The following is a 21,241-nucleotide window of genomic DNA, read 5'->3' as shown; positions in this document are numbered from 1 at the left end:
GAAAGATGAAGATTAATGATTCTTATCACATCCCTAGTTAGATTAATGCAGAAGACAGATGTATTTTGGAGAATGATGGTGGATTATTATAAGCTTAATCAGGTGGTGAATTCAATTATATATGATTTTCTTGATAAGATCTCTTCACTAGAGAAAATCATTACAGTCTTTTGAATCTGTTATGTAGCTATTTAACTGGTGAATATTTCCCTCCTTTATTCTGTAAATAAAACATAGCAGAGGCAGTTTGTTCTTACCTGGAAGGGAAAACAGTACACCCTTACTGTTCTGCCTCAGGATCCAATCTGTTGTCCAACTTTGTGTCATTTTGTCTAAAGGAAATTTGTCCATATCACTGTTTCACAGAAAGCCATGTTGGTTCACCACATGTATTGCATCCTGATAATACGAAGAGAAAAAGAAATAAAGCCTGGAAGCCTTTGTAAGATGACTGTGTCAGAGGAGGAAGATAAATATTTCAATACTATGGAGGCCTGTCAGTTCTTTGAAATATCTGGGCAATATCAAGATTTCTACTTCAGATGAAAAAACAGATAGCTATTCATTGGCCCTTGTCTTTCTCAGAGATGTCCAATTGCCTTCTAGGACATAGACATCAGTTGTCTCTCTCTCTCTTTTTTTTTTTTTTGGTATATGTCTGCTTTAGAGTTGACATACTTCATTTCTGTGCGTGTTTCATGACCCCAAAGGTTTTCAGAATGAGAAGAGAGCTCTTTAGATGGGCCAGGCAAGCAGCTGTGCCACTCCGCTTTAATGACCTAGCACATCTAGTGATGGTGAAAGCATCTGTGGCAGACTGGGAGGCTGATAAAACCCACATCAAGCTACAAGAGGAAACTCTGTAACAGAGGGCCCTGAATGTTAGAAAAAAAATTATTTCTTTGGCATGTAACTATACCATTTTGAAAAGCAGCTCTTATTTGTAACTGGTTCAGTAGAGACCGTAGGACTAGGGGATGAAGTGAGCTGAGTCACCCCTCAAAAACGATGCTCTCTTAGCTGTCTGGCAATTAAATTGAGGGTAAAAAGCAATAAGGTGATATTTTAGATACCGTTTAGGGAATCTGACGACAATACAGGGTAAATGCATTGCAGACAGTTTGGAATAGATGGCAGAAACACACTTGGTCTGTTCAAGAAGCAGCAAGGAGGCAAATTTGACAGCAAGCAGGGGAACAAGTGGAGGAGGCAGAGGCCCAGTCATGTAGGGTCTCAGAGACCATGGTAAAAACGGGATTTTGTTCTCACTGAAATGGGAAGTAAGTTTTGTTGGAAGAGTGACATGATAGAACTTGTTTCTGAAAAGGGTCACTTGGAATGCTGTGTTGGGGAACAGACTAATGGGAGTGACTGGGAAAGAAGAAAGCAGGCTAGGAAACCATTCATTGCTTCAGGAAAAGAAATGATGGATGAGGCTATAGTGGTCGTGGGGAAGGTGGTGAGAAGTGGTTGAATTCTGGATATGCTTTGCAGGTAGAACTGACATAATTTGCTAACATTGGATAGGGATATGAGAAAAAGAATGGTGTCAAGGTCTGAGCAATGGGAAGGATAAAGTGGGCATTTACTGAGATGGGGAACATTTTATGACAAGGAGACTGTGGGTTAAGAAGTAATTTTTTGGATATATTTGTTTTGAGAGTCCAATTAAATAAATGGAGATATTGAGTAGGTAGCTACATGGGTATGGAATTTAGGGAGGAGGTCTGAAGTGGCAATATAAAGGTGAAAATCCCTAGCATAGAGGACATTTAGAGCCAAGAGACTGGATAATATAATCTCTAAAGGGAATTAGGGAGGGAAGAAATATCTAAGGACAGACCCCTTGGGAACTTCAGTGATTAGAATTTGGAAGGGGAGGAAGATCTAACAAAGGGGACAGGAGGAGTGCAATAGGGAGAAATTGGAGAAACAGGGTTCCCAGAGGCCAAAATAAGAAAAGTTTCAAAGAGGGAGTTGAGGAGGGTTGACCAGGATGTGGATTGATTACTGACCATTGGATTTGGCCAAATGGAGGTTTTTAATGACCTTAAAAAGGGCTCTTTAAGACCAGATGTGAGTTATGAATGCCAGACTGGATCAGAGTAAACTGGAGGCAAGGAAGTGAAAATAACTAATACAGAAAGCTTTTTTGAAGAGAATAAATAGGCTAACGAATAAAGTGATGATGATGTTGATGATAGGAATGAGGCTTAGGCATGAGCCCAAAAACATGTACTCCTTTCCCCTCCCCTCCCCTCCCCTCCCCTCCCCTCCCCTCCCCTCTTTTTTCTTTTTGAAATGGAGTCTGGTCTTGCTCTGTCATCCAGGCTACAGTGCAGTGACATGATCTCGGCTCACTGCAACCTCCACCTCCCGGATTCAAGCAATTCTCTGCCTCAGCCTCCCAAATAGCTAGGATTATAGGTGCCCACCACCACACCCAGCTAATTTTTGTATTTTTAGTAGAGACGGGTTTCACCATCTTGGCCAGGATGGTCTCGAACTCCTGACCTCATGATCCACCCTCCTTGGCCTCCCAAAGTGTGGGGATTACAGGCGTGAGCTACTGTGCCCTGCCCAACATGTACTTTCTCTTACTGTAATTAGGAATCTGACTACCAAAATTGTTTAGTGCCCTCTGTCATTAGAGGGTCCAAAACTAAGTCCCTGATTTGATACTAAACCAGGAGAGACCTGGCATTTACCTTATAATGGTCTGATTTTCTTGGAAACCTTCCATTTTGGAGAAGTCGGCAGTTTGCCCTCGTTGGAATAGATGCGTATTCTATATTCTGGGTTGAGGTGGGTTTTTCTCCTGCATCAAGCTCTTGCCGGCACCATAACTACCATACCTCCTTTTTCCCCCCGAACACTTCCAAGAAATTGCTGAATATGGTTTATAGTATCATATTCTACACAACATTGTTTCTTCCTAAGAAATTCGTGTTAGAGTGAAAGAAGTAAGGAGCTGGGATGCTGCCTGGGATTTGCTGGTATTATTACATACCCTATCACCCATAAGCAACTGGAGTACTAAAAACAGTAGGGTGCTATGTAGGGTAAAACTCTTTCTTACACTATACAGCATACTTTCTGAATCAACTACCAACATATGGTGCTGCTGCTTACATAACTGAAATTGATGGATCCAGTCTCAAACACGTAGCCGCTTTCACATTTTAACTGACTCACAAAATTTTTACTTTCTTTTCTTCAGACTAGTTTCTGAGTGTAGCTTGAAGTAGGGCAATGCTTCTAGAGATGCCAATTGATTTATTGAATTGGAAGTAGATTCGGTCACCTGCACATTTCATGCTGCTCAGGTAATGAGGAGAGGGGTTACAATATTTGACTAGGGTGATTGATTCTGATCAGGAAGAGGAAAGAAGGTTGTTGCTACTCAGTGTGGAAATCCTATGGGGTACTCCTGGTATGAGCAATTTCAGCGGTAAATTAACATGGCGATGAGAACAACCCTGTATAGGCAGAATTATAAACTTTTTCTGGAATAAACATTTAGGTTATGCTACTGGGTAGATCATAAAGTGAAAATTATTTTTTTTCTTTCAGGCATATTTTGATTAAAAATCACAATTCGAAAGCATATATAGCCTAAATTCGTTGAACACAACATATTTTCTACTGCTTAAGAAGTAAGGAAGAATATTAATAATTTTTAAAATTATAATTTAGGAGCAATGATACTTTTTTAAAAAAAATTGTTTTTCTAATGGAGTAGGAAACAGGGTTTTCTGAAATTGTACTTGTAATATATCACAAAGCAAGGGGGAAATTATAAAAAAAGCTATGATTTATTTTTCTATGTTGGAGTTAGAGAAATATCTGATTTGTTGAGTCGAAGCACACAGACCAGAATTTTCATCCTGATTCAGTTTTTTTTTTGGTAGGAGACACAGTCTGAATGAGATCTCAAAACTGAAGCATGCACTTTTTTGTGCTTTAATTTTTCACAATTAAAATAAGGATAAAGCTTATCTTCCTTATTGATCATGCCCACAATTACATGCATTAGCTTAGTTTATTTAATCCAAATTGCACAATTGAAAGAAAGTTTTAATATTGTGACAAGGAATATCTAACACAAAATCTATAATCTACAGGTTTTCTTTAAGATAGTGGTAAACACATAAGTCAACAATGTTCAGCATTCTCTTTTCAAATTTCACATTAAAAGTCTTTTTGTAGGCTTTTATGCCACACTTGCAGTGGCAGGAATGTTGCATTTTTTGCTATGGTTGGAAAGATTAGAATAGAGATGACTGGATAGGTATACCTAACCATAGCACGATTGTATCATTGGTTTTCCCTTCTAATTTCACTGCCTCTTAACAGAACTTCACTATACCAGTTAGATAGACAATTTAGAATTGATTTAGAATACAAAGTATGCTTTGGAATATTTTATTTTTTAGCAAAATATTTAGAGATATTAGATGGCGAGGTAGAAGGGTGGTGAGGATGAAGTGGTAGAATAAAGGGAAGTAGCATCTGCGGAGTGCTTCCTGTTAATGAGTTGTCCTAGCTCTGTATTACAAATGTTCTCATTCGATCTGGTGAGGACTCTGCAAGAGAACTATTGCTGCTCTCAGTTTATAGGCCAGGGAATGGAGACTGACTAAGGTTAAATAAGTTGCACAACTTATGAAGTAAGTGGTAACTGTAGAAGTTGAATTTAGCTCTCTGTCTAAAACAATCAAAGGGAAAGAAAGATGATGAACGAGGGCCTGAGTTTTAAGCACACTGTGGAATCTTACAGAGCCGATTAATTGTCCAGCTAGTAATTCTCGGTGTATTAATTAGGTGAAAGGTGAGCCCCCAACTCACAGAAAGATCCGCCAAGTAAGGTACTGCAAAATACTGAATGACTAATTCTCCAAAGATCTATGAAGTTTACTGATCTGTGTGTGTGTGTACATGGTGTGTGCTTAGAAGGACTGAGTATTGAAATGCCATGCTTATTTGACACATGGATCCTCAACTATAAGGGCTTTGGGAACGTTTAAGTCATCAGCCATGGACTTGAATGAAAGACTTTACTTGTCAAGTATGATTCTACAGAGATACATTTTCTATAGAAGAGTAGATATTCAAACGCATAGCCTATTTTATCATTGTCATGTACAAAGATGGGAAAATAAAATGAACATAAGATACCTTAGAAGTTTCTATTTATATAGTTGTATGCATTGAAAAGTATCTGAGCTGTCTGACCAAAGAAACTGATTTAATTATTCCAGATCCATTCTTTTTTTCTAGTTTATTTAATCAAAGAACCCATTTAACATTAAGAATACATAAGCATTTCAGAAAAAGCAAATCAATGAAGTGCAGTTCAAGGAATACCCTTTTAGGCTTGTGGCTTATGTCAAATGCTTTAAGAACATCCTATTAGTATGGAAAAGAAAGCTCATATAGGAAATTAGGTACTTAATGTAACAGCCAGAAAGGCAATCATGACACAGTCTCTTTTCCACTATAGACTATAGTCTTTAGGGTATAGTAGTTTATTTTGTAGTCATTAATTTTCTCCACTTCTCTCTCCTTATGTCTCACTTCTGCTTATTTTGTTGCAGTAATCAATACATCAAAGCAAAAAAGAATTTTCAGTGTACATGTCTACATAAAACGGGGAGTTTTCTGAATATTAGGTATCAGATTTCTCTGACCTGTTTTTGTTATCTCCAAGCCTGGATTCTGGGCAGGGAGGAAGACATCAGGGGTTGGTGAGGAATTCATGTGTAATAGGCGACTGAATTTCTTCCTGTGCACTCAGGGAGAGCCTTCTGCTCAGGATGCTGGAGGGTACTCACGCAGGCTACAGGACATGGTAGCAAATGGTTAAACAGCATGGGGGAGATCAGAAGAATATTCGTGCAATTGATACCAACCAGCGATTTCTTGGACAAAATACATGGCCAGAATTTTGAGAGTACGTTGACAGAAATTAACCATTGATAAAGACTGTGTTTAAACTTCGCTGACCCAGAACTCAAAGGTTTTTAAAATACGTATTAACATTAAAAAAAACAACAACAACACTTTCTAGTTTAGATGTTATGAATCAGATTGATAAATCAGAAGAAATGGAAAACTTGGATTTTATTCTTTTGCTCTACAAATATTTATTAAGCATTAGTTATGTTGCTGCCATGTTTCTGGATATTAGTCTGATCTCTGCCCCACAGGAACTTACCAAGAATAACAGACAAAATATAAAAGATCAGATACGCCAGGAGCAATTTCTTCAAGCCACGCATTACTGAAGGAACTGGAAATGAAAACTAGACAGGAATTGTAGAATTGTAGATTGTTGTAAATATTTATTCATACTAATATTTAACCAACAAAGTCTTCACATGTAGGGCAATGGTTTAGATTAACAGAGGTTAAGTATACAGATGTTATAGCCAGAATGCCCAGTTTCCATCTCTTGTTTACTGCTTAACAGCTGTGTCGCCTTGGGCAGTTTATTCAGCCTCTTGTTTCCTCAGTTACGTTGTCAGTCAAATGGAGACAGTATTCATACCTACCTTGAAAGGCTATCCTGAGGATTAAATGAGCTAGTGCCTGTTAAATGTCAGAATGATACCTGGTACATAGGACACGTGTGATACATTTTGCTACCACTGCAATTTTAACGTATTGTATTTGCTGTTGGACAGTCCAGTTTCTTAAAATTCTTGGTTGTCATTTTAATAATGTTATTTAAAGAACTTTCTAGGTTCCATCGTACGCTCAATTTTTTGGGTGGTTTTGAGGTGTGAAGGGATTTTTGAAGCGCCGTGTGTCTTTTTTAGGCAGAAGCCTTTACAAACCAATGTACTAGTTGTCGTTGTCACATCCTTTCTCCTGACTTGTGGATTGTGGAATCAAGCGTTCACGTGGTGCTGTGTCATCCCCAGCTGGCCCCCACTGGCCGTATATCATGAGCCAGAAATAAATCTCTGCTGTTTGATTGAAGTGTCTGAGATTGCAGGGCTGTATTTGTAGCATTAAGTCATATATCCTGACTAATACATGTGGTATAGGCCAGCACAGGGGTAATGTATATAACATGATAATGATAATATATAGTGCATTGTAAGTGCCTAAAATCATATTATTTTATGGTTATTATCATGATTCTGTTATTTGATCTGAAGAATTTCTCATGAAGATAAAATGGCTCAAATTTGCTTATATGATTAATTAGTAAAATATTCAGCCCAATTTTTGTCGCATTCAATTAAGTATGGTCTCTCTCTTTTTCCCTCCAGAATTGATCAGTCAATGTCTTTCAGGCCCTGTGCCTGTGTTATAAAATGTTTGTGAGCCCCAATATCTTCACTCTTTATCTACTGATAATTGGCAGTTCGATTAAAAAGCCATTGATTAAGCACATGCTATGTACCAGGAACTAAGTTAGGTGGCAGTTAGAAAAACCTGGTATTAACAAAAATCATTCTTAGGAAGCTTGTGATGAGGTACATTTTGCTTAGACTCAGAAGAATAATGTGCACAATGCTTGATGTTTTCTCCAAACCAAGGCATTATTAATTATGGGGTGTGGCTACACCCTGGAAGTCTGGGGTAGGGAACTGGAGAGGAAGCACAGAGACCTGGAGGATCCACCCGGGTAAGTTGTGAAGTATTGGCAGCAAAAGCGGAGCCTGGGGATAAGAGTCTGCCTGAGGTTGGGAATGAAGCGAGCAAGATACACTTTGCTGATTGTCAGTTGCAAGGCTTGTTGAAGGGAAGAGAAAAAAACCTGTAGAGTATATATTTTATAAACCTGTTATTTCAGTCACCATTTATACTTAAGTTATAGGTTTTAAGATGAAGGGCTTAAGAATATAGGAAAACTATCATGATGAAATGCTTTTCCTTTCTGACATTTTCGGTCCCATTTGGAAGTCATGAAGGTCCATTTCTAAAAGCTGATACATCCTTTAAAAATGTTTAAATTGCAGTTGATTGCACTGACCTAGGAATCTCCTAATATCTAATTCTTGCATGAAAATGTGACTAGCAAGATGACTCCTGCTGGCTTATAATATGCTTATTACAAAATAGCCCACTTGTCAGACACAGAGCCTTGATGTGGATATTTGAACATTATGAAAATGAATTCATAAGCCAAATCCGTCTGTCAGATGTGTTTAATTTAAATGTTCTGATGGGTGATGAGACTCAGCATGAAGGCATCCAAAATTGCCTTGTAAAATAAAAAAAAAAGTCAAGGAAGAAGAAGGCTAGAAGAAATTTGACATTTAGTTCAAATTAGTTCATTTGACATTTGGAATTTAAAGTTTCTGGTCAAGAACAGTTTTGATTTTTCAAACTTGGACTTTACCACTTATGAATCAAATGTCATTCCATTGGTGTTTTTTTCTTAAATGACTGAGGTTATGTATTTTAGCATAGATCACCTGTGGAATGCTGGACAGGTCAATTCAGTAATGATAGAAACACTCTTTCCAGAGCTTCTGGGGTGAACAGTGCTACAAATTGCACTTTCTAAATAAACACAGGTAGGTAGAGGTCATTCTAAGTGGAATATTAAACACAGTTCTTTCCCGGTGAACTTCTTGCGTGGCACGATGCTCTAGTGTGCAACCTTCTACTTGACAGCTGTGCTTTACTGTAACTCCTGCATAGACTCATTATCCAGGCTTCTTGCTCATGCCTGAGTGGGCCAAAGCTGTTTGGAGGCCCACAGCCAGCCAGCTGTTAACTCTGGCCCACCTGCCTCAGTTCAAGGCTTCGAGGAGCTCACTGTTGCTGCTTTTCTAATTCATGCAGTTCAACTGCCCTGTCATCATGACAATGACATCCTTCTTAATACCATCAAGTAGGTACAGTAGAGAAGTAAGTAATTTGTTCAAGGTAGTGAGGATGATAATGGTGCAGGTTGCATTTCAAATTAGGTAGTGTCAATGTACGGCACAGATATAGAAACCAGTTCTGCAGATGGGTTCTCGGTTCTTCTTTACTTTGGATCTTTGTCTAGCCCTCTGAGTTTAGCCTTATTCTGAACTTTCAGACATTGCCCAATTTCTCAAGAAGCCTTTCCTTGATCATAGGCTTTCCTGAACATCTTCTATAACCTCTTTCCTCCACTTGTTTTGTTTTGTCTTGTTTCTCAAAATACGTTAAGGTATTATTCAATGAGGTTTTTGTGGAGCTGTTACTCTGCAAAACTAGGCACTGAATGAAAGGTAGGATTAATGAAGCATAAACTAGTTGGGGCTATTAGATTTACATGTGTGGAACATTGTATGTTGGCAGCCTCAAGAATTGTGAAGGGTTTTATATTTTACTGTATGTGTAAACTTACAAGTAGGCTTGTCACAGTTTCGCATAGCCTGGCAGAAGACACAGACAGCTCAGATTTTATTACTTACAGAACAGCATGCTACGTAAGCATTAGCATATTTAAGTCATTTCCCCTTGCCTCTGAGTTCCACAGAAGAGATGCAGGGAGGCCAAATGAATGGCGAGAACACCATGCATAGGGAACCTGAATTTTTTGTAATAGGCAGTAAGCGTGCCTGCCCTTTGGCCTAGAAGGAGACTTTATATCTTTCAGGGCTGTTTACTGTATAAACATCCTGGAAAAGATAACGTTGAACAAAGGGCAGTTCTGCTTATAAGACGTGGAGAAATGCAAAAGACCTATGAAGAGTTGTCTTCTAATAGGTAGCATCTTGCAAGGTAAGTTGCATAGGCAGTACTTGGTAGAGAAATTCAGTTAAAGGAAATATAAACTTGATTTTCAACTCCAGACTCACACTACTTTAGTTATTTAAGAAAGATTTTTATAGAGAATATTAACATTAAGAAGTCTTTGGAAGATGGGAAATATTTGAAGGGATGAAGAAGATGTTAATGGGTATTTTGTGAAAGGTAGTATGAGTTGGGATATACTCATGGCTGTGATGTTATGAGGATGCACTGGTTCAGCCTCTAACTTGTTCAGCATCTTCATCCACGCTGGTCAGTGTCCTTGTACTGATTTTTTAGGTTTTTGAATGGTAATTATGGCATTTTTATGGGTTGAAAGTAGTATGGTGGTGATTTTTTTTTTTTTTTTTTTTTTTTTTTTTGTGTGAGACAGAGTCTAGTTCTGTCGCCAGGCTGGAGTACAGTGGCACAATCTCTGCTCACTGCAACCTCGGTCTCCTGGTTCAAGTGATTCTCCTTCCTCAGCTTCCCAAGTAGGTGGGATTATAGGCACACACCACCACACCCAGCAATTTTTTGTATATTTAGTAGAGACGAGGTTTCACCATGCTGGCCAGGATGGTCTGGACCACCTGCCCTCCTGATCCGCCCATTTCGGCTTCCCAAAGTGCTGGGATTACAGGAGTGAGTCACCGCGCCCAGCTGAAAGTAGTATGGTTTTACTGTTACAGTTGGTTACTCTTCAATCAAGGTTGCCAGGTAAGGTCCTTTATTTTTATTTGCTAAGTCTGGCTACTCTATCTTTGGTACAGTAGGGCTAGGTCTCCACAGTGAAGGAGCCTGAATTGGACTGGCATCCATTCTTGTAGGTAAGGGGAAGCCATTAAAGGCAGTTGAGCAGAGTTATGTAAAAAGAATTGTTTTAGGCCAGGCACAGTGCCTCATGCCTGTAACCCCAGCACTCTGGGAGGCTGAGGCGGGCGGATCACGAGGTCAAGAGATCGAGACCATCCTGGCCAACATGGTGAAATCCCGTCTCTACTGAAAAATACAAAAATTAGCTGGACGTAGTGGTGCGTGCCTGTAGTCCCAGCTGCTCGGGAGGCTGAGGCAGGAGAATTGCTTGAACCCGGGAAGTGGAGGTTGCAGTGAGCCGAGATCGCACCACTGCACTCCAGCCTGGCGCCTGGCGACAGAGCAAGACTCTGTCTCAAAAAAAAATTGTGTTTTAGCAGAACAAAAATGATAATGGTGTGCTGGAATAGATGATGAATCAAATCTTTCTGATCATCATGATAATTTCCATATCTCTGGCTTTGAGAAGCAGTGGAGAAAATTTAGAAGATAGGCTTACATTTAGGAGATAAGCAACTTGGTTGGGCTCGGGGGTTCACACCTGTAATTCCAGCACTTTGGGAGGCTAAATCTGGTTTCTGTACTAAGCTAAAACTGTGTTGGTTACATATAAGTCAGTCATTCAGAAAGTAAAAGGATGAAAATAATTCAAAAAAGAAAGTAAAAGGGGCCAGGTGTGGTGGCTCATGCCTGTAAACTCACCACTTTGGGAGCCCGAGGCAGGTGGATCACTGGAGGTCAGGAGTTCAAAACCAGCCTGGCCAACATAGTGAAATCTCATCTCTACTAAAAACAAAACAACAACAACAAAAAAGAACAACTGGTCGTGGTGGCATGCACCTGTAGTCCCAGCTACATGGGAGATTGAGGCAAGGAAATCGCTTGAATTTGGGAGGTGGAAGTTGCAGTGAGCCAAGATCATGCCACTGCTCTCCAGCCTGTGTGACAGAGTAAGACTCTTCTCAAAAAACAAACAAACAAAAAAAGGAAGATAAGCAACTTAAGATTGGGCTTCATGAAGAGAGAGAGTGGATTCTGTGGATATAAATAATATGGGCAGCTGTGACTCAGAGCATGGGTATGACATGAGTGATACATGATTGTTTGGTGTGGAGTGCATGCACTAGTGACCCAGCTAAGCAGTGGAGAAAGACAGAGATAGCTGGCTCTCTCTCACTCACTAGTCTCTGAGTCAAAAGGGTCAGAGGAAGGAAAACCTTTATTAGAGAGGCCAGTAAGGAATAAATGATGTGAATGCATTGTTTAATATATGTTAAAAGGTGAACAAAAAATTTGAGTAGGGAGGAGTTTTCACATATTAGGATGCAGATTAGGATGAGATTTCATTTATGTAAAAGAGTAGTGGGTTTTGGTGCCATGGGATTGATGAGGACAAGTCCGATGGATAAAGCAGTGGGTTGGCTGCTGGAAAGGGGGATGCGTTCACAGAGGGAGTGTTAGGGCTAGGAGAGGAGTGTTGAGAAATCAGGACTTCTCATCTGGTGAGAGCAATTTACAAAGCAGTGGGTCAGGAATGCTGAGGGGAGGAGGAATCAGAAGGCAAGTAGGCAGTCCTTCCTTGATAATCTAAAAGGAAAGTTGGTGGGGCTTCACTGAAACAAAATTGTCATCTCTGGGTTTCAGTGAGGACACTCAGATGGAATTTAGGCTCTTCGTGGATACCATTTGGAGAAAGTAGATGATTCTGGGTAGTAAGTAGAAGATCAAGCCAATATTAAGTCAATTTTTTTTTCTGATTTGGTTTATTTTTCCCTTGACAGAGAGCAGGTGCTATAAATTACACTAATGACTGACATTGGGGAATCCTAGTGGACCCTCTAAAGGTCATGGGCATAAAAAGAGGAAGGGAAACATTTGAAAAGGGTGTTGTTAGGAAGCTTTAGTTGAAATGCTGAGAAAATTGATAACATATTTCAGAGTGAGATACACAATCATGATACAAAAGTTTGAGAGGAGGTATCTGTTCTAAATTTAATGCAAGATTGCATTTTGACCATTACACAGGACTGAATAATTACTGAGATTATGTCATGAGACTTGAATGAATTATGGGTGTTTTTATTACTCTATAAGTACCAGAAACATCAAGGATACCATGAAAGATCTAGCCTATTAGGGTGGATTTTAAGAGCTAGTAAGAGATAGAAATAAATTTGGGAGATAAAATGTGGGATAGAAGTAACTTTTGTAGAGACGAGCTCATCTAGAAGTAGATTAAGAGGAAAGCATCAATTTCCAAGCACTGCAATACTCTCTGTGACGTACTGAATGTTTATTTACCCTCCCCCTCCAAAGTTGTATGTTCAGATCTTAACTCCTAATGTGAAGGTATTAGGAGGCAGAAACTTTGAGAGGTAGTTAGCTAATAAGGATGGAACTCTCCTAAATGGGATGAATACTTTTATAAAAGACACTCCAGAGAGCTCTCTCATCCTCTTTCTGCCATACAATTAAAGATAACCGTCTGTACCTTGGAAGGTGGCCTTCGCCACTACACAGTCATGCTGGCACCTTGATCTTGGACTCCTCATCTCCAGAAATATGAGAAATAAATTTGTGTTGTTCATAAGCCACCCAGCATATGATACTTTGGTATAGCAGCCCAAACTGACTCCAACACTCTCCAAAGGTATCAATAGGTGAAGCTTATTTTATTTTATTTTTTTTATTACAAAGACATTTATTGTTTTTTTTTTTTTTTTCTTTTTTTAAATTGCATTTTAGGTTTTGGGGTACATGTGAAGAACATGCAAGATAGTTGCATAGGTACACACATGGCAGTGTGATTTGCTGCCTTCCTCCCCTTCACCTATATCTGGTATTTCCCCCATGCTATCTCTCCCCCACTCCCCACCCCCCACTGTCCCTCCCCTATTTCACCCCAACAGACCCCAGTGTGTAGTGCTCCCCTCCCTGTGTCCATATGTTCTCATTGTTCAACACCCGCCTGTGAGTGAGAACATGCGGTGTTTGATCTTCTGCTCTTCTGTCAGTTTGCTGAGAATGATGGTTTCCAGGTTCATCCATGTCCCTACAAAGGACACGAACTCATCATTTTTGATGGCTGCATAATATTCCATGGTGTACATGTGCCACATTTTCCTGTCCCGCCTATCATCGATGGGCATTTGGGTTGGAAGCTTAATATTTATAAAGAAAAATGATTTATAAAATTGGCTGTTGTGTATGACATTGGCATTCAGGGTTTAAAATATGCTAGACTGAACTCAAAAATATCTGTTAAGCAAAATGAAAAATATAAAAGTATTAGTGGCCACCATTTATTCCAGGCATATAAGGTATAAACTTAAGGCAAAATTGTTATTTTTTCTCTATGCATAATACATACCAAGGACTTCTACCAAATATAGGGCATGGAGAACTCTTTAAAAGGAATTTATTGAACAGAATGGAAAATGTATTCTGACTATTTGCTTCTTAAAAATGTTTTTTAATCCGGGAGTGGTGGCTGACACCTGTAATCCCAGCACTTTGGGAGGCTGAAGCAGGCGGATCACTCGAAATCGGGAGTCTGAGACCAGCCTGGCCAACATGGTGAAACCCCATCCCTACTTAAAAAAAATACAGAAATTAGCTGGGCGTGGTGGTGCAGTGCATGCATGTAATCCCAGCTACTTGGGAGGCCGAGGCAGGAGAATTGCTTGAACCCAGGATGTGGAGGTGGCAATGAGCTGAGGTAGCGCCACAGCACTCCAGCCTGGGTGACAGAGTGAGGCTGTCTCAAAAGAAAAAGAAGCATTCTGTTTTTTTTTAACTTTTCCAAGATGCAAATGTATTACTTTTAAGTTAAACATGAAAACATTCTAGGTTTCTTTTCCAGCATGAGGAATGAGGAGGTTTGTGGGGAGCTAGGAGCATGGACTGACACAATGGCTGGTCACTGTTCAGGCCATGACTGATCCCAAAGAGGTAAATGACTCTCTGTGCACGGTCAGTGCGTTCTTTGTCTGAAGAAATATGTTGTTGGGCTTCTTGAGAAAGGAGTGCAGGAAAAATGATCTGGTATGGATCCCCTTTCTCCTGTGTGTCTTGACGGGTGGTGACAAATAAGACTGTGCTTCCGCTACGGGGAAAGAAGGAGACCAGCAAGAGGAACGGCAAGCTGGGGAAGTCAGAAAACTAGGCTAAGTCACAGTGGTTTGCCCAAACAGGTGGCAGGCAAGCCACCCAGCAAGTAATGTGGCCTCCGCTGCGGTGGAATCTTTAGAGTAGAACACCAGCACCATGCCCAGAACACAGAGGCTTTTCCAGTTGGAGTCCAAAACGAGAGCATCTGTCACTGAGTCGCTTATAATTAATTCTGCCTTTAAATTAGCAGCTGTCTCAGGACACTTTGCTGGTGGGAGGGTTGGGGACGAACATACATTTAGAGTGTAATGGATTTGAGCTTGTCAGTTTTACGGTGGCCACAGCATCCAAGGTTGCTCCCTTCTGAGGGCTGTTCATGTTGATAGCAGTGGTAATGATCCACTTTTGACATCTTTAATATTTCCTTGTCAAAGATGAGAGAGATAGCTATTTCATTTCAGAATTTGCACCATCAAATTCTCCTGATTCCGCTTTCCTTTTTTTCATACAGCTTGCATTCATATAATGTGACAGAAATCTGATTTGATTTACAAAACTTGTCCAATAATTCTGCCAATTTAGGAAGTAATAGATGCTTATTTTTTTTCCACACATACCATTTGATCTACCATAAAGCAGAGATAGCCGAGCACTGTTTAATTCAGGGGTTTGCAGTTGTGGAGTGGAAGAATCTGGCGGTCATGGTGAGAAAGGGCCACTTTAAAATTCTTATTTATGTTATTAAAATACTGGTTTATTTCACATGGATATTTTTGTCTCCCCATTATTTGCATGTCTGACCACCGCTACTGTATGTACTTAAAACCATGCAAAGGCTGGAGTTTTATCTTTAAAAACCGTCATTTTGGACAACACATTTTTGGCAATGGAAGCTAGACAACATTTATCAACACAGTAGGGAAAGTTCTCACTCTGCGTTATGAAAAGGACAGCCAGATATCAACTGTTACAGAAATGAAAAAGACAGAAAATTTTTAATGAACCGTTTAAACTGTTTTCCTTAAAGAGACTTCATCTACTGCCAGAGACCTTGAATAGCCTCCTGGTGAGTCATCCAGAAGCAGTTCTTATAATTGCTGCACTTGCCTTCCACTTTGGGAAGAGAAGCCCCCTTTTTGTTTTTTTTATAATTGCTTGCATTTTTGCTCTAACACTTTCTACAGAACAAGGTTCTTTTGGTGTTTTAAAAGTTTTTTTTTTCCTGCTTTTTTTTTTTTGAAGGGTTCTTGACCTTCTGATCTTGGTGTTGATGGTGTTGAGTCTTTTCCCTTCTGGTTTGATGTTTGAGTATCTCATAGAGATTTTTTCACTGGAGACTTTTCTTCAGTTTCCTCATAACCAAAATCATCATCTTCTTCATCTTCATCATCACCATCATCTCCATTATCATCATCTTCATCAGCAGTATGTTTTACTTTTTTCAGTGGAACCTCACTACCACTTCTAGGGACAGATCGCTTTCCAGATATACTTAAGAGCTTCATACTCTCCTCTTCATCTTCTGGCTCTGCATCTTCCTCCGCAGATGCTAAGTGCTGACTACTAATGGGCACCGGCTCTGAACCACTCTGCAACCATAAGACCATGGATGGTGGTACTGCAAAACCCCCAAGGGAAACCATTGGCTATACAGCCATTTTCGAAGTGCCAGTGTTATTTTAATTGGACGGCTTATAGAATTCGTTGCCTCTGCTTCAGCAGTGTGCAATTCATCCTATGTACCAGCCCCTAAACTGACTATTCTTAAAGACAAATGTAGCTTTTTTATCTTTATTCATATTAAAGTGACAAGCTTGGTCGGCTTTTAGTTCATAACCAAAAAGATAGTTCTGAGGGGCATCAGGGGGTTCATGTTCTTGTCCATTGAATCTTCCACTGGGATGGTGGCAAGCACATAGGTGGGAGAAAAGTTGGGCAGAGATAAATGACTACTACTCCACAGAACAGTCATGCAGGATGGAATCACGCTTGATTGAGAGGGCTGCTTTTGCAAACCTTCATAGTAAAGAGGCAATGTAATGGTCTCCATTGCCCTTTGCTTCTGATTGTCCATCCTATTCCGATATAAATTATTTCCAATACTGTGTGTTTAGATATAATTCGCTGGATTAATATTTGGTGGCTTGAGTTTCATCATTGGGTATATCTAATTTTATTTATTCTTTAGAACATGATTTGAAGCTTGAGCACAGTAATACCTGATTTGTCAGTGACAATAAATAGTTGTTTTGTGAGTTTTCCCAATGATAGTAGTTATAGGGGCTAGCATATATTGAGCCCTTATGTGTTGGCACTTCGCTAAATGCAATTGTAGTCAGGATTTTCTAAGATGGCCCCCAAGACCGCCACCTTGTGCAATTCATGCCTTGTGTAGGCCTACCCCCTAGAGTGCTGGCTGGATTTAGCGACTGTGAGATGATAAACGTTTGCTCTTTTCAACCACTAACTTGTGGGGCAATTTGTTGCACAGCAATTAACAATGAATACAGCTTTAGATAAAACTTCAAATACAACTTCATCGTTTCATCCACACAGCAATCCGAATGAAGCAGGTATTACTGTGTTCTCATGGGGTTCCATGGCATTGCCTCAACTTTCAGGCCCTCTGCTTTTCTCTCTGCCTCCTCCCAAGGCTACATACTTAATGTGGCCCTTCCTATTTCTGGCTGTCCTTAGGAATACTTGACCTTCTTCTTTCTGTCTCTATCCAGCTGCCCTCTTGTAAATTAGCCCCTTTTTGCTGTTGATTCTCCTAGCACTCAGAAATTTAGCAGAAATCATTTTCTCCCTCTCACTGAGTTGTAAAATAACCAACTCCTCTTTATGATAATGCCAGCTTAAGATGTTCCCTGGAGGTATCTCTATGCTTTGAGCTGTATTTTCCCCACAACAAAGGCATTAGACAGTTGCTGTTAGAATAGTTTTCTGCTTTCATGTGTCTTAAAAAAATTCTCCTTCTGTTGAACCATTTTTCTTACAACCCGGGGTGGATTGCATGATTTGTATGCAAAATGAAAATCAATAGACTCTGAGTAAGGGCTTAGGGCCACTTTCTGTGCCTGTGCATTGTGGCCATTTTTTCCTAGCACAGGCTCACAGCTTTGTTTTGGGTAATTAGGGCTGCTAAAAGTTAATTTCTACCTAAGTTAGGTATTATTCTAGCTTTTCATTTCATATTATTTGCAAAAATGGACACATTCTTATTTTATTCCCGGTTAACTCCAGCAACCTTATAACTCACTCATTCTGCCAACATTCTCTTCCTCTCCAGTCTAGCCCCTGCTTGGCTGCTGATGAGCGTTTCTAAAACCTCACTTACATTGGGGTGTGATTGATGATCGCCTCCATCATATCTCCATTAAGCACTCTGGGAACTCTTTCTAGGATTAAATACTGATTGTTTCAAAAGATGAAAACTGAGAGTTTAGAGTGAGGAACTGGCTAATGAAAGCTGGACTTTGCCTATTAAAAACTGTTAAATAAGTTTATGGTGATTAAGCCACTAATCCTGATTTATATTAAATTACATTCAAGTGTGAATATGAGTAGGAAAAAAAATAGCATGATTTCTATCTAATTGAATGGTAACCTCTAAAATAATGAAAGTCATTTAAATGGAACTTAGATACTTCTAATTAATATATTATATTGCTTGAGGTGTATTAGTAGCGATGGAAGCCACACTGGTGGTGGTGATAGTAGGTAGCATGTTAGAATACCACAGTGCGATGCGATGCGGATACTGACAAGCATCTTATACACATTGTTTCTTTTAATCCTCAAAACCCCCTACACTATAGGTACTAATACCATCCCACAATTTATAGCCTTATCTTCATTTCACAAATTAGCTTGCTCCTTTTCTCCTCCCAAATTCTAATTATCAGTCCTGTTTTTATCAGTCAGTAAAATTTCATGTTTCTTGTTCTTCTCTTATAGGCATGTGCAATACAGCAGTTTAGGGAAATGAAATATTTTCTATCATGAAATATTATATTTCTCTAAATCAAAATTTATTATAGCTGTTTGAAGCTTCCACCTGGGGGAATTTTCTGTCGTACAAGTCAGACAGCTTCTATTTGTTCTGCCCAGTTTAGCTTTTCTCTCTACTTTGCTGGATAAAATAAAAAGATGTGACAAAAGGAGACATTAATATCCACAAATCCATCTCCTCACAAGTGAAAATTGGTAGCTTTTATGATTCCTTCGGCAAGGAGCTCCTTTTAGAAAAGGATAGTAATTATAAATAATACTTATAGCTGCTGGCTGTAGTGATAGTAGTCCATTTGTCTTAGAACTCTTCTATGCACTTTTATTTTTCCAAGTGAATCAAGCTAGAATAAAGTTTGTAGTGTCTCTATTACACTTGTGGTCTAGAGACGCGTTAGGAAGAAAAAAAGATGTAAGTAATTTTCTTGTCTATTATAATGTACCATAAGAAATTATCAAGCATTAATCCAGTTATAATGCTCTTAAAATTCCTAAATCTCTCTTTTTTTCAAGCTTGTTTAATTTAGACTTTGGTGAGCAGGGTGGCTCATGCCAGCTACTTGGGAGGTTGAGGTGGGAGGATCACTTGAGGCTAGGAGTTCGAGACCAGCCTGGGCAATATTATAGTGATACTTAATCTCTAAGAAAGTTAAAAAAACAAAAAACAAGAAAGAATGATCTTAGTAGGCAATTTTAGATAACAAACAGAAGAAGAGGGAAAAGATAAGGAGGTTTAAAGCTGTTACACGTGATTACTTTTGAAAACGTGGTCAAGTCAAAGCCAATCCTCCCAAATGCATCCTTAAAAAACAAGTCCTTATGTATTTCTTATTGGAGGATTATGTGTTTAAAATAATTTAGAGAGAGCTCAACAATTGTAGTGTGACAGGTCTCCCAGGTTACTTAAGAGAGTATGTTCACTGCTTGAACCGTAGAGACTGGGCAGTGAACCATGGCCATGGTGCCCAGCCAAAGAGTGGATGTCTCTGAGAACCCAAACATCCTGGAGCATAGCAGGGAACAAACCAGGGAAAACAGTCTCATTACACATACACAGTAAGCAAAGAGCCAGAAAGTTAGCTTAAAGGTAGCTTAGAGACAGGGTGAATCTTAGAGCTGTCTTGCTGCCATCAGGGAGCACCCTGTATAAGTCCTAATAAACTGATCTACTGGTCAAGCTGGACATGTCTGACTTTGGTCTCTTGGCTCCTTCCCAGTTTGTTGGGGGTGGTGGGATGCTACAGTCCCAGGGTTTTCTTTCTTTCTTTTTAATTTTTCTTTTATTTTTTGAAAAGGAGTTTTGGTCTTGTCACCCAGTGGTGTGATCTGGGGTCACTGCAACCTCTGCCTCCTGGATTCAATTGATTTTCCTGCCTCTGCCTCTCAAGTAGCTGGGATTACAGGTGCCCACCACCAGACTCAGATATTGTTTGTGTTTTTAGTAGAGATGGGGTTTTGCCATATTGGCCAGGCTGGTCTCAAACTCCTGACCTTAGGTAATCTACCCACCTCAGCCTCCCAAATTGCTGGGATTACAGGTGTGAGCCACTGCACCCAGCCCAGGTTTTTCTCATAACAATAATTTTGGTTAAATTATTATACATTATTTTAAAGGAACCAACAAATTCTGTACCAGTCAATGTGCTGTTGGTTCACTCACTTTCTATGTTTGGGTATACTATGTAAAAATAACACGGGTGCTCGCTTCGGCAGCACATATACTAAATTGGAACGATACAGAGAAGATTAGCATGGCCCTTGCGCAAGATGACATGAAAATTTGTGAAGTATTCTATTAAAAAAAAATTACATGGAATAAGAATGGAGCTTTGGAGAACTGCTGATTACATTTTTAAAAAGTCACGATCAAGGTTAATCATACATATTGCAAGAAATTATATCTAATCAAAGGATGCATTCCAATGAAAACCAAACAACTAGTTGAGGTGTTTTGTCATAAAAATAAAAATGCATATCTTCTAAGGATAAATGCCTTTAGTAATCTCTTTGCTTCTACATATTTTCATTTGCCCAGTTACTTGGAATATTTGTGATCACCTCTGAATAATCACTTCATAGTGAGTTATTTAAACTAAAAGCGGACCTTGATTCAAGGTAATAGATAAATAGTTCCAATAAATAGTAAGCAACTTTTCAGGGATTTTGACTGTGCATACTGCTCTAATGCACTTCATACATGTGATGAAGTTAACAAATAAGAAAGCTCGACTCCACAACCCTTTACACAGTCTTGATATCTTGTTAATGCTGTTGTCGACTTAGCAATGGAATTTAGCATTTTATTCTTTCAAATCAGCTTTCTCTGCAATATCTGTATTAATGGTATTTTTATTCATACAGAAGTCCTTCTAAATTTCCAGGCTTGGTACCTCAGTTCCAGTTATGATTCAACCCTCATCCTTATTCCTCGACTAGAGCCACCGTTTTGCTAGTGCTTGCATTATCATACATTTTACATCCCCTTTTCCTCCCTTCGATTTCATTAGTTCAGAATCTTATCAAACCAGTATATTCTCACTATTTTGCATAAAATTATTTAATATTACCTTATAGCAGT

The 21,241-nt window shown here is 39.3% G+C and overlaps 1 non-coding gene across 1 annotated transcript; it reads left to right on the top strand.

Annotated features, from left to right (window-relative positions):
* The first annotated feature begins 20,360 nt into the window (after positions 1 to 20,360).
* Positions 20,361 to 20,465, top strand: LOC116557619. The gene has a single exon (XR_004271605.1). It is a non-coding gene; the product is annotated as a U6 spliceosomal RNA (small nuclear RNA).
* Positions 20,466 to 21,241: the final 776 nt, after the last annotated feature.

This window comes from Sapajus apella, unplaced genomic scaffold (assembly GCF_009761245.1).
Source record: "Sapajus apella isolate SASKATOON/1434 unplaced genomic scaffold, GSC_monkey_1.0 scaffold19, whole genome shotgun sequence".
NCBI lineage: Eukaryota > Metazoa > Chordata > Mammalia > Primates > Cebidae > Sapajus > Sapajus apella.
The sequence above is the reverse complement of the archived record's forward strand: the minus strand, read 5'-3'. Positions and strand labels throughout refer to the sequence as shown.